Genomic DNA, 19,683 nt, shown 5'->3' with positions numbered 1-19,683 from the left:
GCAAACAGACAAACAGACCTGCCTCTCGATTAAAAAAGAGTTGTGGGCTAATGATCGAACCCTTTGGGACTCCCACGGTAATTTTTCCCCGTGAAAATGATGTGGCATCCATCTTTGCATTGCTCGAACAGCCTGAGGTAACTTTCTGCATTCTGTTTCTTAAATAAGGACTGAGCCAGGCACATGCTCTACTATGTATTCCATAACAATTCAGCTTCTCTGATGTTACGACTGTAACAGATACCTTCGGTATGTCACAATAAATCGTAATTGGTGCTCTTTTATCACTGAAAGATTTTATTATGTGCTCTGTAAACGTATAAATAGCTGACTCGGTAGAAAAGTCCCTTCCAAATATAAACTGTGATTGTGTAAGTATCCCATTACCAGACAGGTGGGCCCTTGAATACATTGCCTTCTAAAAAAAATTTAGAAAATGATGTAAGCAGTGACATTAGGCAGTATATATTGGCACCTGTGGCGTCACTCTTTTCATAGAGAGACCTAGTAATGGCATATTTCAATCTTTCTGCGAAACACCCCGAGTTAATGATGCATTACACAAGTTGGGTGTTGGGTTGTTTGGGGGAGGAGACCAGACAGCGAGGTCACTGGTCTCATCGGATTAGGGAAGGACGGGGAAGGAAGGCGGCCGTGCCCTTTCAAAGGAACGTTCCTGGCATTTGCCTGGATTGATTTAGAGAAATCACGGAAAACGTAAATCAGGATGGCTGGACGCGGGATTGAGCCCTCGTCCTCCCGAATGCGAGTCCAATGTTTTACCTGCACGAAACTACAACTGGCGGATTCCTGTGGTGTTCTGTGAATTTTCTCACAATGGCTAAAACACCTGGAAGGCGCCAAGTGTTTCTCAGACAAGCAAGGGGGCTTATTTTTGAAGTGTACTCGTTCTTCAAATGCGAGCACATTCGGGCGGGTCGGTCCGCAACTTTGCCAAGCTGCAGCAACGTAATATACCTGCTGTCTATACGAGTCGACAACGCAGCATTCCCTGTGAACTGCGCTGCCAGAGGCCATTAAAGGTATTGCCGACTGTAGTGTCGTTCAATAAATAATGGGCCAAATTTTAAAACCGTTAACACATATAGGTAAACTTGCTTTTAGGTGCTTCAAATTTGGTGTTTTATCTGTACATGTGAGAAGTTTAAAACAATACCTACAGTTGGCAGAACCGTAGTGAAGCATCAAAATGTAATTTTACACAAGATATTCGTTACATGCAACGTGCTGTATCTTATTTCTTGGTTGCGGAAAAAGAAACGTGGGAAGAACCTGTTAACAAGTGTGTGCAGTGTATTGTAATGTAGCAGTTGATAGGAATACTGCTCGAGACGTCCTGTTATAACTGCTCCTGATAACATGGTTAATCGCGCCATTTTAGAGAAGACCGATGCATTGCAACTCGACAACTGGCTCTGCAGCCATCAGTGAGCACTGGAAGGTAACTGAGGCTCTTGCAAATTCAAAAGCGTTCTTAGGATAGACTATAAAATTATAAGAAAAGCCACTTCATCTGAACTGTTGGAGTACTTTGAAACTAAACTAAACTTCTCCCGAACAGGCCATGAAGTCCCAACGGTACTGACCGACCGCCGTGTCATCCTCAACCCGCAGGCGTCACTGGATGCGGATATGGAGGGGCATGAGGTCAGCATACCGCTCTCCCGATCGTATGGCAGTTTACGAGACCGGAGCCGCTACTTCTCAATCAAGTAGCTCCTCAGTTTACCGCACAAGGGCTGAGTGCACCCCGCTTGTCAACAGCGCTCGGCAGACCGGATGATCACCCATCCAAGTTCTAGCCCAGCCCGACAGCGCTTAACTTCGGTGATCCGACGGGAACCGGTTTTACCACTGCGGGAAGGCCATTGGCTGGGGTACTTTGAGGCCAATAGGAAGCTCTTACCGCCACGGATTGTTAAATGGGACGAAACATGGTTGCATCACGTTGAGCTGGAAAGAAAAAGGCGCTCACTGGAGTGACACCACCCGCATTCTCCAAAAAAGAAGAAATTAAATGCAAATCCCTCCTCTGCCAAAGCCATGAAGACAATCTTTTGGGACAGTGATAATGTAATACTCGTGGGCACATTACCAAAAGGGCCAACCATTAATTCAAACGCATATGTGAAGACACTCTGACCAAACGCAAACTGTTTCCAATGTGTTCGGCCTGACAAGAATCCATAAGAAATCTGAATTAAAATTGAAGCTCACTCCAGATGTGAAAACCTTTGCAATTTTGAGTGAACGTCCTTTACACATTCTAAGAAGATATGTTCCACTGGTTTCTGCAGATGTCAAACGGAGTTGCTCCATATATAAGGAGCTATTGAGCTCAAAGCGACATCGACTTAATGTCAAAAACGTTAAAACGATGTGTGTAATCCACTGTAACAGAAAGTTAATGTACATGGATTAGACCCAAATAAAATAATTCCATTAGCACCTTTTTGTATATATTTTCAGAACCGTTTTCACCCATTTTCTGACCATAATTTGCACCTTCAGATCACTTCCTAGATATTAAGAGTAAAGTCGGATATGGAATAAGATTATACGAGCAGAATACATGGAACCAACGACAATCACTAGTGAGTAGGTACACACACTCAGGTCACATGCTGGTCATAAGAGAGGGAAATACTATCTGAGAAAACTAAATGGCGTTGCTAGTCCGTCATTGGGCGCCTCCTCAAGTAGCAGCTCGAGGAACACTCATTAGATAAAATAGGCACCGATGAAATAAAACTCGGGGTGAACCAAAAGTAGCATGGCCAGGCGTGGGTCAAAAGTCGTGGAGAAGACAAAGCCTCTAGGATAGACATCCAAACATAATGCTACAGGTCCTCCAGGTTAGGGGTTCTGGAGAGGGGTACCTCCCAGTCACACAAAAAAGTAAGTTGCTCAGGACACTCTACAGAAGCCGGAGAATCAGGACTGTCTCAGCTAGAATCAGACACGAAGATGGACAGTGACTTCTCTTTTGGAACCTGGAATGTAAGGAAAGTTCGTAGAATAAGGGCAGTGAGTTGGCAAAAAACAAGCTGAAAGTTGTAGCTCTTCAAGAGATTACATAGCAGAGTACAGGATTAATCAAAATAAGCAATTGAAATACCCTGTATGGAGACTGTTTCGAGCACTATGAATTAAGTGCTGATTTCTTTGTACGTTACTCAGTATTAGCGGTGAAAGACTTTAAATCCATTAACAACACAATCCCCTGCATTAAAATCGCTTTCCGGAATAGCGATACACTCGTGATTAATGTGCACGCACCCTGGGAGGAATTCATAAAGGAGGGATTTTACACTGAACAACTCCTTGCCCAACCATGATGTTAAAATAGCACTGGGTGATTCTGACGCCAAACTGAGCCATTGAGACATCTAAAAACTGGCGACTGGTCTGCATCAAGACGGCAGTGACATTGACACCCAGGTGAGCAACTTCGCAACTGACAAGGGAAATTCCTCTCGAACGGCACTGAAGCAGAATGGTGACGGGCGGAGTACTTCACAGAATTACTAAACTTTACGACCCCCAAATACGACAAATAATTAAAAACCTAAAAAACAATAACGCTTTCAGCGAAGTCAAAAACGCAGGCTAGCAATAAAGAATGGAGGACCGGCTCTGGTTAAAAAATTACAAAACTGTTAAAAAATGTTTGGTAATATGAGAGATTGCCCGATGACTGGAAAATGGCCTTGATGTATCCTATACTAAAAAAGATAGACCCCCTGGTATGTGATACACTATGTGATCAAAAATATCCGGACATCTGGCTGAAAATGACTTACAAATTCATGGCGCCCTCCATCGGTAATGCTGGAATTCCACGTGGTATTGGCCCACTCTTATCATTGATGACAGCTTCCTATCTCGCAGGCATACGTTCAATGAGGTGCTGGAATGATTCTTGGACAATGGCAGCCCATTCTTCACGGAGTGCTGCACTGAGGAGAGGTATCGATGACCGTCGGTGAAGCCTGGAACGAAGTCGGTGATCCAAAACATCCCAAAGGTGTTCTGTAGGATTCAGGTCAGGACTCCGTGCAGGCCAGTCCGTTACAGGGATGTTATGGTCGTGTAACCACTCCGCCACAGGCCGTGCATTATGAAAAGCTGCCCGATCGTGTTGAAAGATGCAGTCACCATCCCCGAATTGCTCTTCAACAGTGGGAAGCAAGAAGGTGCTTAAAACGTCAATGCAGGACTGTGCTGTGATAGTGCCAAGTAAAACAACAAGGGGTGCAAGCTCTCTCCATGAAAAACATGACCACACCATAACACCACCGCCTCCGAATTTTACTGTTGGCACTACACACGCTGGCAGATAACGTTCACCGTGCATTCGCCATACCCACACCCTGCCATTGGATCGCCACATTGTGTAAAGTGATTCGTCACTCCACATAACGTATTCCCACTGTTCAACCGTCCAATGTTTACGCTCCGTACACCAAGCGAGGCGTCTTCTAGCATTTACCGGTGTGATGTGTGGCTTTTGAGCAGCCGCTCGACCACGAACTCCAAGTTTTCTCACCTCCCGCCTAACTGTCATAGTACTTGCAGTGGATCCTGACGCAGTTTGGAATTCCTGTGTGATGGTCTGGATAGATGTCTGCCTATTACACATTACGACCTTCTTCAACTGTCAATGGTCTCTGTCAGTCAACAGACGAGGTCGGCCTGTACGCTTTTGTACTGAACGTGCTCCTTCACGTTTCCACTTCACTATCACATCGAAAACAGTGGACCTAGGAATGTTCAGGAGTGTGGAAATGGCGCGTACAGATGCATGATACAAGTGACACCCAATAACCTGACCACGTTCGAAGTCCATGAGTTCCGCGAAGCGCCCCATTCTGCCCTCTCACGATGTCTAATGACTACTGAGGTCGCTGATATGGAGTACCTGGCAGTAGGTGGCAGCAAATTCACATAATACGAAAAACGTAAGTTTTTAGGGGTGTTCGGATACTTTTCATCACATAGTGCAGTTGTAGTGGGATTTCACCCCTTAATGTAAGCCAAAAAGTTCTATCACAGGTATACTTAAGAGATTGATCCCAAACACAGAAAGAGCAGATCAATTATAGACCACTCAGACAGCTAACGGAGAAAAGTTGGGAACACGACGCTGATATTCACACGGTTTTTGTAGATTTCAACAAAGCATATGATAGCCTACATAGGGTCACGGTCACCAATGTACTGAAAGAGTCAGTTTCGACAAAAGTTAACAAAGGCACTGCAGATGCGTTTAGAGGAAACATATTTCCAAGTAAAGGCTATTGCAGGAAGGTCAGAGCATTTTGAAGTCAGAACTGGTCTTAAACAAGCAGACGCATTATCACCAATAGTTTATAATTTAATTTTAGAAAAGTTACATAGAGAACACCAAATAAGAAACCAAGTTGAAATAAAATCGGGTAACATTACAATAAATCACTTGCAGAAACAGTCGATGATGTTCTAACAAGTGGTAGCAAAGAGGACCTGCAGTTCATGACAGGTTCTTACAGAAATGTTGCAAGGAAAGCAGGGTTACAAATTAACGAGGGGAAAACTGAGTACGTGGTCATGAGCAAGGCACAGTTGATGAAGCCAGTTTTAAAAGAGTAGACATTTTTAAATATTTTGGAAGCATTTTTATCGAGTAGAAGAGAATGGAAATCAAGATTAAGGCAAGGATTGCAGCGACAAATAGATCATATTTTCAATATATTCTCTATGGATGACTAACTGCAACTGTGATTTAAATGACGACTTATTTCGGGATTAATATACATGCTTCCACGCTGATAATAAACTACAAAATAAAATTGTTCACAATAATAAATCCGCTGGAGACTGGCATCAAAATTTCGGAATATGCAAACTCACATGCTCCTGTTCCTGCTTCTATATAGGGAAAACAGGGATAAATTTTGCAAACCGCTACAAAGAACATATGGACGCTCTTCAACTCAGAAAGTTAAATTAGTTCACGTTTGCATACATATTGCTCATCATGAACGTTCTGTTGGTGATATCAATGACAGCTTTCTGCGCGACCGCTACGGTCGCAGGTTCGAATCCTGCCTCGGGCATGGATGTGAGTGATGTCCTTAGGTTAGTTAGGTTTAAGTAGTTCTAAGTTCTGGGGGACTGATGACCTCAGATGTTAAGTCCCATAGTGCTCAGAGCCAGCCTTTCTGTGCAACACATTGCTGAGAAAGAGTTAAAAATGGATCTCCTTCAAAAATTCGAGATTTACATTCACAAACTATAATCACTTCAAAAAATTCTCAGTGAACAAACTGAATCAATGCAGAAATTGTTCTTCCAGAATTTCCAAGACATTCTGGCAGCATAACACCATATATAAAATACTGAGACCTATTCATCATCCTGCATAAATTTAGTTCTCCTAGACAGGTGACAGCAATCACATTCTATAACTCACTTTTAAATAAATGTCGTTATCTAGTAAATATTTCACTGTATTTGTTTATCTTTTGTATAACTTTTAACCCAAATTACGTGGATATTGCCAATGTAAGAACACTCCTACAGCTAGTAAACGTCACTTTAATATAATGTTTGTCCATGTAATATTTATAGTGAGTAATACAATGCACCTAAGGCTGATCACGATGTAGCAAAGTGTGGTATCTAACATATTCATATTCTCTGCAATAACCTCCAGAGTTCACCTACTGTGATTAAGTATGAAACCAAGTGCAGCTAAACACTGTGTATATTTCTGTGTGTACTATCTGATATGTACGTTATGGGAACAGATTTGCCATGGATACCACAACGTAGTGCAGTGTGTTGTGACTTGGCATGACAGCCAAGTCACAATGAGAGGAAGCCGAAAGGCACGCGTTAAGCTCACGCAGATTGGCGTGAGGTCTGGAACAGTTAAAGGAATTAATAGTAGCAAATAAAGTAAGTAATTGATGTAATACTTAACTTTAATCCACAATTGTAGAACATCTCTCTTGACGGTACATGTTATAACCACAATATAAAATAATATCAAATGCTATGGCGCCTTGCTAGGTCGTAGCAAATGACGTAGCTGAAGGCTATGCTAACTATCGTCTCGGCAAATGATAGCGTAGTTGTCAGTGATCCATCTCTGGCTAAGTCGGCTGTACAACTGGGGCGAGTGCCAGTACGTCTCTCTAGACCTGCCGTGTGGTGGCGCTCGGTCTGCTATCACTGACAGTGGCGACACGCGGGTCCGACGTATACTAATGGACCGCGGCCGATTTAAAGGCTACCACCTAGCAAGTGTGGTGTCTGGCGGTGACACCACACAATGTAAGTACTTAAAACATAACAACGTTTCAGATTCATAAACGTTTCGTTACCGATCACTAAATTCCCGACGTTTTCGTGCACTTTCACCACAACGTCTAGCTACACTTGATCCAAAATATAACGTTCCTGCAACAACTCCACCAGGTGATGAGCCTCCATTGGCTCTAAAACTTGTTAGTGGTACAGTAAATCGTATAAAAAAACAAAAAAGTAACTGATTGCACAGTTATTCCCAAATGAAATGAGCGTATGGCATCGTTGGCCGGGAGGCCCCTATTCGGGGAAGTTCGGCCGCCGAGTGAAAGTCTTATTTCATTCGACGCCACATTGGGCGACTTGCGCGCCGGTGATGAGGATGAAATTATGATGAGGACAACACAGCACCCAGTCCCCGAGCGGAGAAAATCTCCAACCCGGCCGGGAATCGAACCCGGGCTCGCTTGCATGGGAGGCGAGCACGTTACCACCCAGGTAAGCACGTGGACATTCCCAAATAAATAGCCAAGATCATATTTTGACTTACGGGACGTGCTGTGCAATAGCGCAGTTTGGAGAAGTTTTAAAATCAGACATCAAAATGTAATTCACCCGGTAGCTCTACATGGCTCTGCAAAATTTACATTAATGAAAACAGATGAACAAAAACTGCTAGTCTTCGAGAGAAGGGGGACACCCAGTTACAGGAATGGAGGATAATAAAAAGACAGGAACTGGTAGACTTATACTCACAAACTGACATTGTCCGAAGAACGAAGAAAATCTTGCAGAATGAGATTTTCATTCTGCAGCGGAGTGTGCGCTGATATGAAACTTCCTGACAAATTAAAACTGTGTGCCAGGCCGAGACTCGAACTCGGGACCTTTGCCTTTCGCGGGCAAGTGCTCTACCAACTGAGCTACCCAAGCACGACTCACGCCCCGTGCACACTGCAGGACACGGCGTTTTACCAAACGGTTATGTTCATCCTCGTGCGTTGGTGGGACGGATGCTTCAGTGCTCACGATGATTTTGCCTGACTGGCACACCGATCCTGGACTGTACGACCGTCTAATGGATATTTTTTGATCGCCCCTTACAAAATCCTCAGGAGCTGCTTTGAACCAATAAATCTGAGAGCTGAACGCGGTGTTCCGCAGTGTGAATACGTTGCGTTGGAGCACGGACTTCTGAGGCAGTTCTGATAGCTCGAAGATTAAGAATGTGCTCCTTAGGAGGAGTGCACTTTACGATTCAGATGCCTCCACTGGGGAAGTAGTATTCCTCACTGGGAGGCAGTGTGGAAGACGTAATGGAGAAAGCATTTGTTGTTTCAGTCCACCGACTTTACAGTGGCAGAAGTGAGTACGATCGTAGCACCGGCGTTCCAAACCTGTACACCACCAGACACCCAGAAAAGTTTCGTCGTCTCACTTACCGAGCTCGTGATTCGGAAAAGGCGACTAGAATTCCCCTCTGGTCTTTCTGAGTAATGTTACCTTGGGTACGGTAAGTCTCTCACGGTAAATGGCAGGGTACTTCATTCAAGAAACTCAGGGTCGAATTCCTGTATCCACACTTGTCTAAGTGAAGCACTGTTCCACATCGACTAGAGATAATCTCTAATATAGAATTCCTACTTTGTCGTCACACTACTTATCTGATATTTCAGCCTTCCAGAACATTGGATACTTTAAAAAATGCATGGAGTGAAGTTGAACATTTTCTGGACGAGAACCAGTTCGGCATGAAATCCGAGATGCATCTTTAACCTTCCATTTTATCATGGCGATACGAATTACAAACGATTTCGATTCATTAATTCATTTCATTTTCGAATCCAAAGAAGGCATTCTGCTTTGAAAGGCCGACGCTGAAATCAAAAACGCAAGAGTAATTACAAAATGATCTACAACGAAACCGAAGTAAGGAAAGAGTACAGTCAAGCAGTACAATGCTATGTTAAAGAAAAGGTGACAGATAGCGATGCATTCCATTAACACATGTTTAACTTGCACGTGACACAGGCGTTAGAAGAGCGATTCTAACAGGAGTAACGGTGTGAGGCGAGCAAACACCGCTGTCTACGTATGCAAAGACACGTTTCTTGTTATCTACACCAGAAAATTTTAACAGACTCCAAAAGTATTGGGCGTACTACGTAGCACAGTATTCGTTTTACGACTTTTAAGCAGTGTTAAATAGCAATAGAAATTATAAAAGTAACTTACTGAATATCAGAATGCATTGTAATCCAGTAGCAGAAGCTAAAAGTTTCTGCTACGTAGGAAGGATGGTTACGGAAGAATTAAGTAATAAAGAGGTGGGTACCAAACTCGCACAAATCTTCCTTTGAAATTAAATATGTTTATTCTATAAAATATTAAATATTGGTTTAGGATCATTGTAGGAATCTGAAATATTGTGACTAGTACAACATTTTATGGAAGAAAAACAACGATAGAGTAGTAAAATTGTAAAGTACAAGTGGCAGGCAGTTAAAAAACCAGATTCTGCAGAAGGATGTTTAAATTAAAAGAGCGGCGCGGGGTAGCCGCGCGGTCTTGGGCGTCTTGTCACGGTCCGCGCGGCTCCCCCCGTCGGGCGTGAGTGTGTGTGTCGTCCTTAGTGTAAGTTAGGTTAAGTTAGATTAAGTAATGCGTAAGCTTAAGGACCGATGACTTCAGCAGTTTGTTCCCATAAGACCTTACCACAAATTTCCAAATTTCGAAAAATTAAACGAACGGGTTAGGTATGGAATGAAGCGGTACTGAAAATAAAAGGGAAGGAAAAATGTTTGTAGAAAATACTTATCGTAAATAGAGAAGTATTAACGAAGCATAAGCCAAGATATTAAAAATTAGTTGATTTAGGAATAGAAGGAGCCCTGAGATATAAAAATGTGTGTTATAGTTCATAAAGAACATTGAGTACGAAGATGAGACGAGATGACAGTGCGGAATGACATAGGCACCGGCAACAGGCACATCACAGAGATTTACTGCTAAAATAAACATGGTGTGAATAAGAATTAACTTTAATCCTTTCCAAGAGATATGAGGGTGAAGAGATCAGAAGTACGTTAATAGAGTGTACTGTTAGCGTTCGAATATTCCGTGTTAGTGGGTGCGATGCGATTATAGTTCAAAACTCGACCTGAATACGTTGTGATTGGTTAGTAAATGTCTAAAGTTGCCTCATACTGACATTTTAATGCTCTGTCGACGACGATAATCAATAAGGAAAGATAGCGAAGTACAACTTTAAAAGTAATGACAACATTATTACTTCTTTCTTCCCAAGAAAAACAATCGGCACTTGTTGCGCATCGGGAATTATGAGTCAGTTCCCTTTCTAGTTCATTTAGGCCTCGATAGGCGGATTTCGGAATCGTCCCTTCAATAATATCACCAGCAATTTCTCATCCGATCAGACTGAAAACGAACGGACACCTTCCGCCAACTTTAAGCTTGAAATGAAGGTCTAAAGAATCGTGTAAACTGCAAGGAAAAGGTATTGACCTCAGATATTCCAACAGCCGTTAAAGAAGACCAGAAAGTACGCTCGTTAGGTTATTGTGCACAGATGAATCTTCAGACATTCAGTACTCAAGAGAGCACGTCTGAAAATAATCCACGTGTCGCTTTACGCCACTCAGCTACCTCATTTTTCAGCAGCGCACTAGATTACACGGGAGAGTATCAGGCACGAGTAACGAGCCGCTATTCAGCATTCAGCACCCGCCCAATTTTCCGACGAGTCGCTATAAAAATCACAGGGAGTGCGTGTTTGTTTGGGAACGCCGCCATTTCCATTGCTTTAATTAGTTCAGTATTCAGTGCCGTTGTCAGCGCCAACATAAACAACATGTAGAGGCGGCCCACGTGTGCATCGGTTGTCTAAGCAGAATAACAATGCTTGACGCAGGCTCGCGTTACGTAAATGTCACGAAACGCGAAAGTGCAGCCGCTTCCACTAAAGCGCTATCTTATAAGGACTCCACCAAGCAACTGAAATATTTTCCCACCGAGCAAGCATACAACTAACGTGGTGGTGACAACTTGCATACCCTCTTCAGTTAATGTCAGATAAAATCATTAACTCTTCCTTCAGACACATTTATAAAGGTAAAAATATTAAATAACAACGATTTCGTAGCTGATACGTTTTATCGTAAGGGATCTTTGCTTGATTAAATCATGACCCGTACTCTCATAACTCCAGGTCTAAATATACGCACGCGTAAATCTTATTAACGGACTGCAACGAGTCACATGGACTGACATGCTGGTAAGTCAGTTACTGTGCCTCGATACAGTTCCTTACCTGAGGACGCAGGTAGGATTAAAGTATGTTTCTAAATATATTTGCATTTGCATGAATACGGGTACACGTTCGGTCGTGCAGATGCGTCGGATGGTGAAGCACAGTAGCTTCTAGGTCGATTAGTTACAAAATTTTTATATCAATAATTATGGCTGAAGGTAAAGTTCTTATTCGCATCTGTCACGACCAGCTTAAATTTTCTACGTGCTCTATCCGTGTGGCCGGCAGGTGTGGCCGAGCGGTTCTAGGCGCTTCAGTCTGGAACCGCGCGAACGCTACGGTCGCATGTTCGAATCTTGCCTCGGGCATGGATGTGTGTGATGTCCTTAGGTTAGTTAGGTTTAAGTAGTTCTAAGTCTAGGGGACTGATGACCTCAGATGTTAAGTCCCATAGTGCTCAGAGTCATTTGAACCATCTATCCGTGTGGAACAAAGAGGTACAGTTTTAAGTTTTCATACAGGATTGCAGTATCACCAGACGCGCCACATAATGTAGATAATGAAAATGTTACTCAAAGTTTCTGGAGTACATCAGCTGCTGTGATAATAAAAATGGTAGAATCTCATTCTCCAATTTTGAGAGGAAGTTGTTCTTGTTACGCCCTTCAGTACAGAGACTTATTTGATGTACCTGTCCACGCTAGTCTATCCCGGGAAAGGCTAGTCATCTTTACATAACTACTCTGAGGCGACAAAAGTAATGGAATAGCGATATAAAAAATTGCGGTAGTGTCGCGTACGAAAGGTATAGAAGGGCAGTGCATTGGCGGAGCTGTTATTTTACGAGGTGATTCACGTGAAAAGGTTTCCGGCAGCACAACACCGAGGCTAATGCCTTTGCTGACAGCACGACATCGCCTGCATCGCCTCTCCCGGGCTCGTGACCACACCCGTTGAAGCCTAGGCTACTGGAAAACCGTGGCCCAGTTACATGAGCTCCAATTTCAGTTGGTAAGAGCTGATGGGAGAGTTCGAGTGTGGTGCGGACCCCACGAAGCCATGGACCCAAAGTGTTAACAAGGCATTGTGCAAGCTAGCAGTGGGTCTATAATGCTGTTGGTGGTATTTACATGGAAGATGCTATTTTTCTTGAAGATGGTAGATGCTGTTTTTCTTGACTTCCGAAAGGCGTTCGATACAGTTCCGCACTGTCGCCTGATAAAGTAAGAGCCTACGGAATATCAGACCAGCTGTGTGGCTGGATTGAAGAGTTTTTAGCAAACAGAACACAGCATGTTGTTATCAATGGAGAGACGTCTACAGACGTTAAAGTAACCTCTGGCGTGCCACAGGGGAGTGTTATGGGACCATTGCTTTTCACAATATATATAAATGACCTAGTAGATAGTGTCGGAAGTCCCATGCGGCTTTTCGCGGATGATGCTGTAGTATACAGAGAAGTTGCAGCATTAGAAAATTGTAGCGAAATGCAGGAAGATCTGCAGTGGATAGGCACTTGGTGCAGGGAGTGGCAACTGACCCTTAACATAGACAAATGTAATGTATTGCGAATACATAGAAAGAAGCATCCTTTACTGTATGATTATATGATAGCGGAACAAACACTGGTAGCAGTTACTTCTGTAAAATATCTGGGAGTATGCGTGCGGAACGATTTGAAGTGGAATGATCATATAAAATTAATTGTTGGTAAGGCGGGTACCAGGTTGAGATACATTGGGAGAGTCCTTAGAAAATGTACTCCATCAACAAAGGAGATGGCTTACAAAACACTCGTTCGACCTATACTTGAGTGTTGCTCATCAGTGTGGGATCCGTACCACATCGGGTTGACGGAGGAGATAGAGAAGATCCAAAGAAGAGCGGCGTGTTTCGTCACAGGGTTATTTGGTAAGCGTGATAGCGTTACGGAGATGTTTAGCAAACTCAAGTGGCAGACTCTGCAAGAGAGGCGCTCTGCATCGCAGTGTAGCTTGCTGTCCAGGTTTCGAGAGGGTGCGTTTCTGGATGAGGTATCGAATATATTGCTTCCCCCTACTTATACGTCCCGAGAAGATCACGAATGTAAAATTAGAGAGATTAGAGCGCGCACGGAGGCTTTCCGGCAGTCGTTCTTCCCGCGAACCATACGCGACTGGAACAGAAAAGGGAGGTAATGACAGTGGCACGTAAAGTGCCCTCCGCCACACACGGTTGGGTGGCTTGCGGAGTATAAATGTAGATGTAGATGTAGAATGGACTGTGTTCTCTGGTCCAACTGAACCGATGATTGACTGGAAATCTTTATGTTCGAGACTTGGAGACCATTTGCAGCCATTCATGAACATCTTGTTCACAAACATCAATGTCACGTGACTGGACCATAATTGTTCGCGATTGGTTTGAAGAACATTCTGGACAATTAGAGCGAATGATTTGATCACCCACATCGTCCAACGTGAATCCCATCGAATATTTATGGGCCATAATCGAGAGATCTGTTCGTGCACAAAATCCTGCACAGGCAACACTTTCGCACTTACGGACGACTGTGGAAGCAACATGGGTTAATATTTCTGCAGGGAACTTTCAACGACTTGTTTAGCATGAGAAAGTAGACATGAGAAAGTAGCGAATTCTTTTCTTTTTTTCACGATGATTAAGGTTTCACTTTGTCTTATAACGTTCATCTCTGTTGTTTACGATAAATTAAAATTCTAGAGAAACTCACGTACACAACGCCGCGGTGTCAAGCAGCATCCTACGTTGAATACGTACTCTGCAGGCAGTGGTACACTGAACGGACGAGAGTACTTGCTACCGTTAATACTTCCTTCTTCTCGTCTTCTATTGGCTAACGGAACGTGCGAAAACGATTTCTTGTATTCTTTCGAGCAAATCCAAGATTCTCTTCTCGTTACAGTTTGCACAAGAGACATGCAGGGTGTGGGGAAAATGCGGCAACAGCCCGAGGAATGCCTGCTTGAACGTATGAGGGCAGTCAAATGAAAACGGAACACCTGCCACAACGGTACCACGGAATGGTTCCAGTCCAAAGTATTCACCATACGCCTTAAGACATATATCGCACTAAAACATGAGACGATCGTAGAACGCAGTCAGCCGGTGACGGGTCCACAACCGCAGCTAGTCCTGCATTTCCTCGTCCGACCGAAACCGACGACAGCGCTCGTCTTCCCTGAAAATCACACAGTGAAACATCCGGGTTGTGTAGAGGATGCTGCAGCTTTATTGTAGGTCATAGTTCAGTCAGTGAAGGCTCTTCATTGTGTCTAACACAATCTATTCCTTAGATCGTTCTGCAGTTACGTTCATCTCACGCGTTTAACTAGACCCTAAAACATCTTCATGTTTATGGCGACAACGGGTGCCTATGAGAAGAAATGAGGCCGCCACAGGCATGGCAAGACGTGTTGATTTTGGATGGACGCCATAGAAAAGAATGCCTGAGCGCCGAACGCTCGCTTTCCATACACGTCGGTATGCCCCACACAGATGTAAACAGCCCACCTCATCAGTGACCAATGACCCAACGCCTCGTCCCATTGACTCCTGAGCGTTGGATCGTAGTAATTTCCCATACTCGTTTAGCTGACACCTGAGTTGATTTCGCCTCTGCTCGCAAACTGTGCCGACGATCGGCACATCTGGTAATCATCCCCTCTTGGACTCGCGCAGGGGGGCGCCACTGGAGTCGTAGAGGGAAGGAGTGTCCCAGCAGTGCGAAGTCGACTGGTGGGGGCCGGCGTGGCGACATAGTTATGTCCCGGTGCACGAACAGTGCTGGCTTCTTGAAGTAACTGACTGGCGAATGAGCACAGGTTCAGGATTTGGACCATGTCTGTGCTTACCTGGAGTGGCGGAATAATCTGCATGTGAAGATGTCTTATAATTGAGAACTGAGACGGAGAAGATTGAGGATTATTGAGCTTCCTTACAGGAGTAATACGATACTATATTCGTAGCAAGCAAGGGATTTGGTATATTAAGTTGAACACTCCTACATCCAGTACTTCTGATGTGTTGATAAACGCCTGGCATTGGGTGTATTAAGTTACTGGTGTATTGGAAGTACACAAATTATTCACTTTACAATTCTTAACGGCGATGGGCGTGGTGGTATCGAGTAGTTGACAATATGTGATGTTATTCTGTGCCACTATTGCTTACATTTGTTGGTGTTATACGGCATATGCCATTATTGCTGGGAAAAGGTACTTGTACGAACTTTTGACATAAGGACACAAAAACTGGTGAAGGATTGCTTCTGGCGCCCGAAGGGTTTGATTTAATACTGAATGGTATGTATGTATGGGGTGACTAAAAGGTACTAGTACTGTGTGTGTAACTGGCCATGAACACCGTCGTGCGATTACTATGATGAGTGTAATCGAGAATGTGGAAATTCTTGTTAATGCTGTCATTGTAATTAACTTGTAGCTTTGGGGATTCACAGTGGCGATAATTTGCTTTCCAAGTTGTTCTTTTGGATTGTGTAAGAAAATATCTGACTTACGAGGTGTTGGACATGTATTGGAGGTCCAGAAAATATTTGGCTTTGAAGTGATCCGATGTCAGATGGGACCGAACGGGGAGCGACGGTTGTTAGCAATACGAGACGCGCAGGCAGACTGGGACCGCCTGACACTTCTGACCGAGGTTCGGTCGTAGGAAACCACCTCACCTGGGTGGAGCGTTGTATTTTGTAATACTTTAAGTCATTGCCACTGCAATTGATTGTATTATAAGTTTTGAATATTTACTTGCTTTCAAGGTACGTAACCGCTCTCTTAAAAATTTACTGGTAATTACTTATTCACTGCCCTTGGAATTTGTTTAAAATATTAGTCTATCATTCAAAATATAAAAGGGGACCTTCATCAGAGCGTCTTAAGAATTTAGAAATTTTACAAGGAGCTATTGTCACGTAAATGTAAGGTTCTTGCGAGTGATTTTTAATTTTATGAGCCGGCCTGTATAGCCGAGCGGTTCTAGGCGCTACAGTCTGCAACGGCGCGACCGCTAAGGTCGCAGGTTCGAATCCTGCCTCGGGCATGGATGTGTGTGATTTCCTTACGTTAGTTAGGTTTAAGTAGTTCTACGTTCTAGGGGACTGATGACTTCAGATGTTGAGTCCCATAGTGCTCAGAGCCATTTGAACCATCAGTATCTCAAGTATCGATAAATAAATGTTCCATTTCCGGAACTGTCTATTAGTCTTATTTAATGATGACTGCATCACGTCGTCATCCTCCGCAGGACAAGGACTAGTGTTCCGCCCCCAGCGCGGTGCGTGTGGGTACCGGCTCGTCGCGCTGAGAGTCAACGAGCCGGAGTGAGGCTGCGCCGTGTGTCCAGCACCGCACCGTGCGACCCGGCGAGGCAACGCCCTCGGGCGGCTGCCTGCACGGAGCAAGACCCAGAAGTAACGTGCGGCGGAGGCGGCGGCAGGCGCCGCTCCGGGCCGGGCCGGGCGGACGGCCAAGCGAGAGTTTTGCCCAATCCGCGCCGGCAAGTGCCAAGTGCTGTTGCGAGAGGCGCGCATACCAATTGTGCTGGCGCGGCCGGCGGCGGCCGCTGGCGGCGGACGACACGTGTCGCACTGGTCGCGGGGTCAGCGACTCGCACTATTGCGGGTCAAGCTCCACTTCGGCTGCCGCCCCGCCGCGCCGCGCCGCCCGATCCGGGCTGCCGCCTATTGCGCGATCTCCCGCGCAAGCGCGGATCGCATGTCCTCAAACCGGCAGCCGTCCGCGGCGGCTGGCGCAAGACGCGGTCACTGACCCCGCGCCGCTCCAGGAGCGCCTCCCAGCTCCTAGACGCGTATCACTCCAAACTATCGGCCCACTTGTTCCTTTCCTCCACTCACGAATCAGATACGCCATCACGTTTCCGTACACGTTTCTTTTCACCCTGACACTCTACTTTCTTTGAATGACGATACAATTAGTGAAGCAGAAGACACTTTGCTTACCCGTTCAGTATTACAAAATCGTACTTCAGTATCTTCAGGGTGAAGCACCTAACACCTGCATCACGAATATTTCGGTCATGGAAGGCACTATCAAAAATGGTTGAAATGGCTCTGAGCACTATGGGACTTAACTTCTGAGCTCATCAGTCCCCTACAACTTAGAACTACTTAAACCTAACTAACCTAAGGACATCACATACACCCATTACCGAGGCAGGATTCGAACCTGCGACCGTAGCGGTCGCGCGGTTCCAGACTGTAGCGCCTAGAACCGCTCGGCCACCTTGGCCGACGAAGGCACTATCGATAAGCGATTTTCACTGAACGAAATAGTAGGCATGGGCGCGTATTTGCAGCCAAACACTCTCTCTCTCTCTCTCTCTCACACACACACACACACACACACACACACACACACACACACACACACACACACACACACAACGACAAGACGAAACATAAACACACAGCGACAGTTCGCAACACTACACACTGTAAACACTCACATGCTGATCTCAAAATGAAAAGTACACGCAATGTGTTGTAATAAATGTGGGTGAAAAACCACCGGATATCGCCAGCTGGAGCACGGAGACCGAATGAACACACCCCCCGGACGAAAAATGTGGACTAACAACACTGGAAATCGGAAGTAATACGAAACGATGATTGTGTTACAGAAATTGTTTCTGATTTGAAAAGCAAGAGAAAAACACGAAAAAATGTTACATAGTAACATATTGTAACTACTACATAATACATTTATTATGTGTAGAGTAAGAAACATGAATTACAGGCCACTGAAGATGCTTCATAAATAAAAAAGCGAAACGCGTACGGCAAAATACGAACTGTCTTTCATTTACTTGTGAAGACGGAGCATACCTCCATCAAGATTTTGAGACGTTGAGAAACGTGCAATTTTTTTGCAACTGTTATAAATTTTTGAATAGGACAATGCCTACTGACAGTAGGATCCTAAAGTAACGTGAATGAGAACGAAAATGCGATTATCTGCAAGAAGCTAGCGCAAGTAGATTGCGAACTATCGCACGGTGGACGCTGCAAACAGTCACGACTCTTCGTTCCATCCCAAAGCTTAGATGCTAGGCGACGATGTTATGTTTGTTTATGCTTGTTGTGAGTAGACTGCGATTGCGTTGGGACGGTCCTGTCACATATTGTGAGGTAGTGGGCGTAGTAGGACGTGCTAGGAAGATAGTATTTCCTTATGAGAAGAAAAGCAGATACGCTCAGGGTGTATGGTGAACGTAGGTAGTATGCCATTCGTTCGTGTACTGTGTACCGTGTACGCCGAAAGATATCCCAGTTGACGTCAACCTTTTCAACCTCTTCAAACATTTACAGGTGATGTGAAACGACATATTACTGCTGCAGTTACCGCTGAATTGCTAGAAAGAGTGCAGCAAGTGTTACATTGCAGTCTGCAAGCTTGTTTGACGCTCGAGGTGGTCTTTTTCAGCACAGTCTTTGAGGGTGCATTGGTTCCTTACGTGTCAAACCCGACAGAGATACTTTATTAACCTTTCTTTGTCTTTCGTTTGGCCAGCCGGAGTGGCTGAGCGGTTCTAGGCGCTACAGAATGGTGGTGGTGGTGGTTAGTGTTTAACGTCCCGTCGACAACGAGGTCATTAGATACGGAGCACAAGCTCGGGTTAGGGAAGGATTGGGAAGGAAATCGGCCTTGCCCTTTCAAAGGAACCATCCCGGCATTTGTCTGAAACGATTTAGGGAAATCGCGGAAAACCTAAATCAGGATGGCTGGAGACGGGATTGAACCGTCGTCCTCCCGAATGCGAGTCCAGTGTGCTAACCACTGCGCCACTTCGCTCGGTTGCTACAGAATGGAACTGCGCGATCGCTACGGTCGCAGGTTCGAATCCTGCCTCGGGCATGGATGTGTGTGATCTCCTTAGGTTACTTAGGTTTAAGTAGTTCTACGTTCTAGGGGACTGATGACCTCAGAAGTTAAGCCCCATAGTGCTCAGAGCCATTTGACCCATTTTGTCTTTCGTTTGTCGGACGCAGTGTCCCATTTAACAACACGACACCTGCGGAGACGTATCTACATCCTTGTAGGGCT

At 44.7% G+C, this 19,683-nt stretch overlaps 1 protein-coding gene, 1 non-coding gene and 1 pseudogene across 2 annotated transcripts in view; all 3 read right to left on the bottom strand.

Annotated features, from left to right (window-relative positions):
* The window catches only part of LOC124799211, a 774,857-nt gene that overhangs the window by 562,637 nt on the left and 192,537 nt on the right, over positions 1-19,683 (bottom strand). The gene's annotated exons all lie outside the window — the stretch shown is intronic.
* On the bottom strand, positions 1,777-1,894 carry LOC124799904 (annotated as a pseudogene).
* Trnas-cga lies at positions 8,174-8,248 on the bottom strand. The gene has a single exon. It is a non-coding gene; the product is annotated as a tRNA-Ser (tRNA).

Source organism: Schistocerca piceifrons, chromosome 5 (genome assembly GCF_021461385.2).
Source record: "Schistocerca piceifrons isolate TAMUIC-IGC-003096 chromosome 5, iqSchPice1.1, whole genome shotgun sequence".
NCBI classification, from domain to species: Eukaryota; Metazoa; Arthropoda; class Insecta; order Orthoptera; family Acrididae; genus Schistocerca; species Schistocerca piceifrons.
The sequence above is the reverse complement of the archived record's forward strand: the minus strand, read 5'-3'. Positions and strand labels throughout refer to the sequence as shown.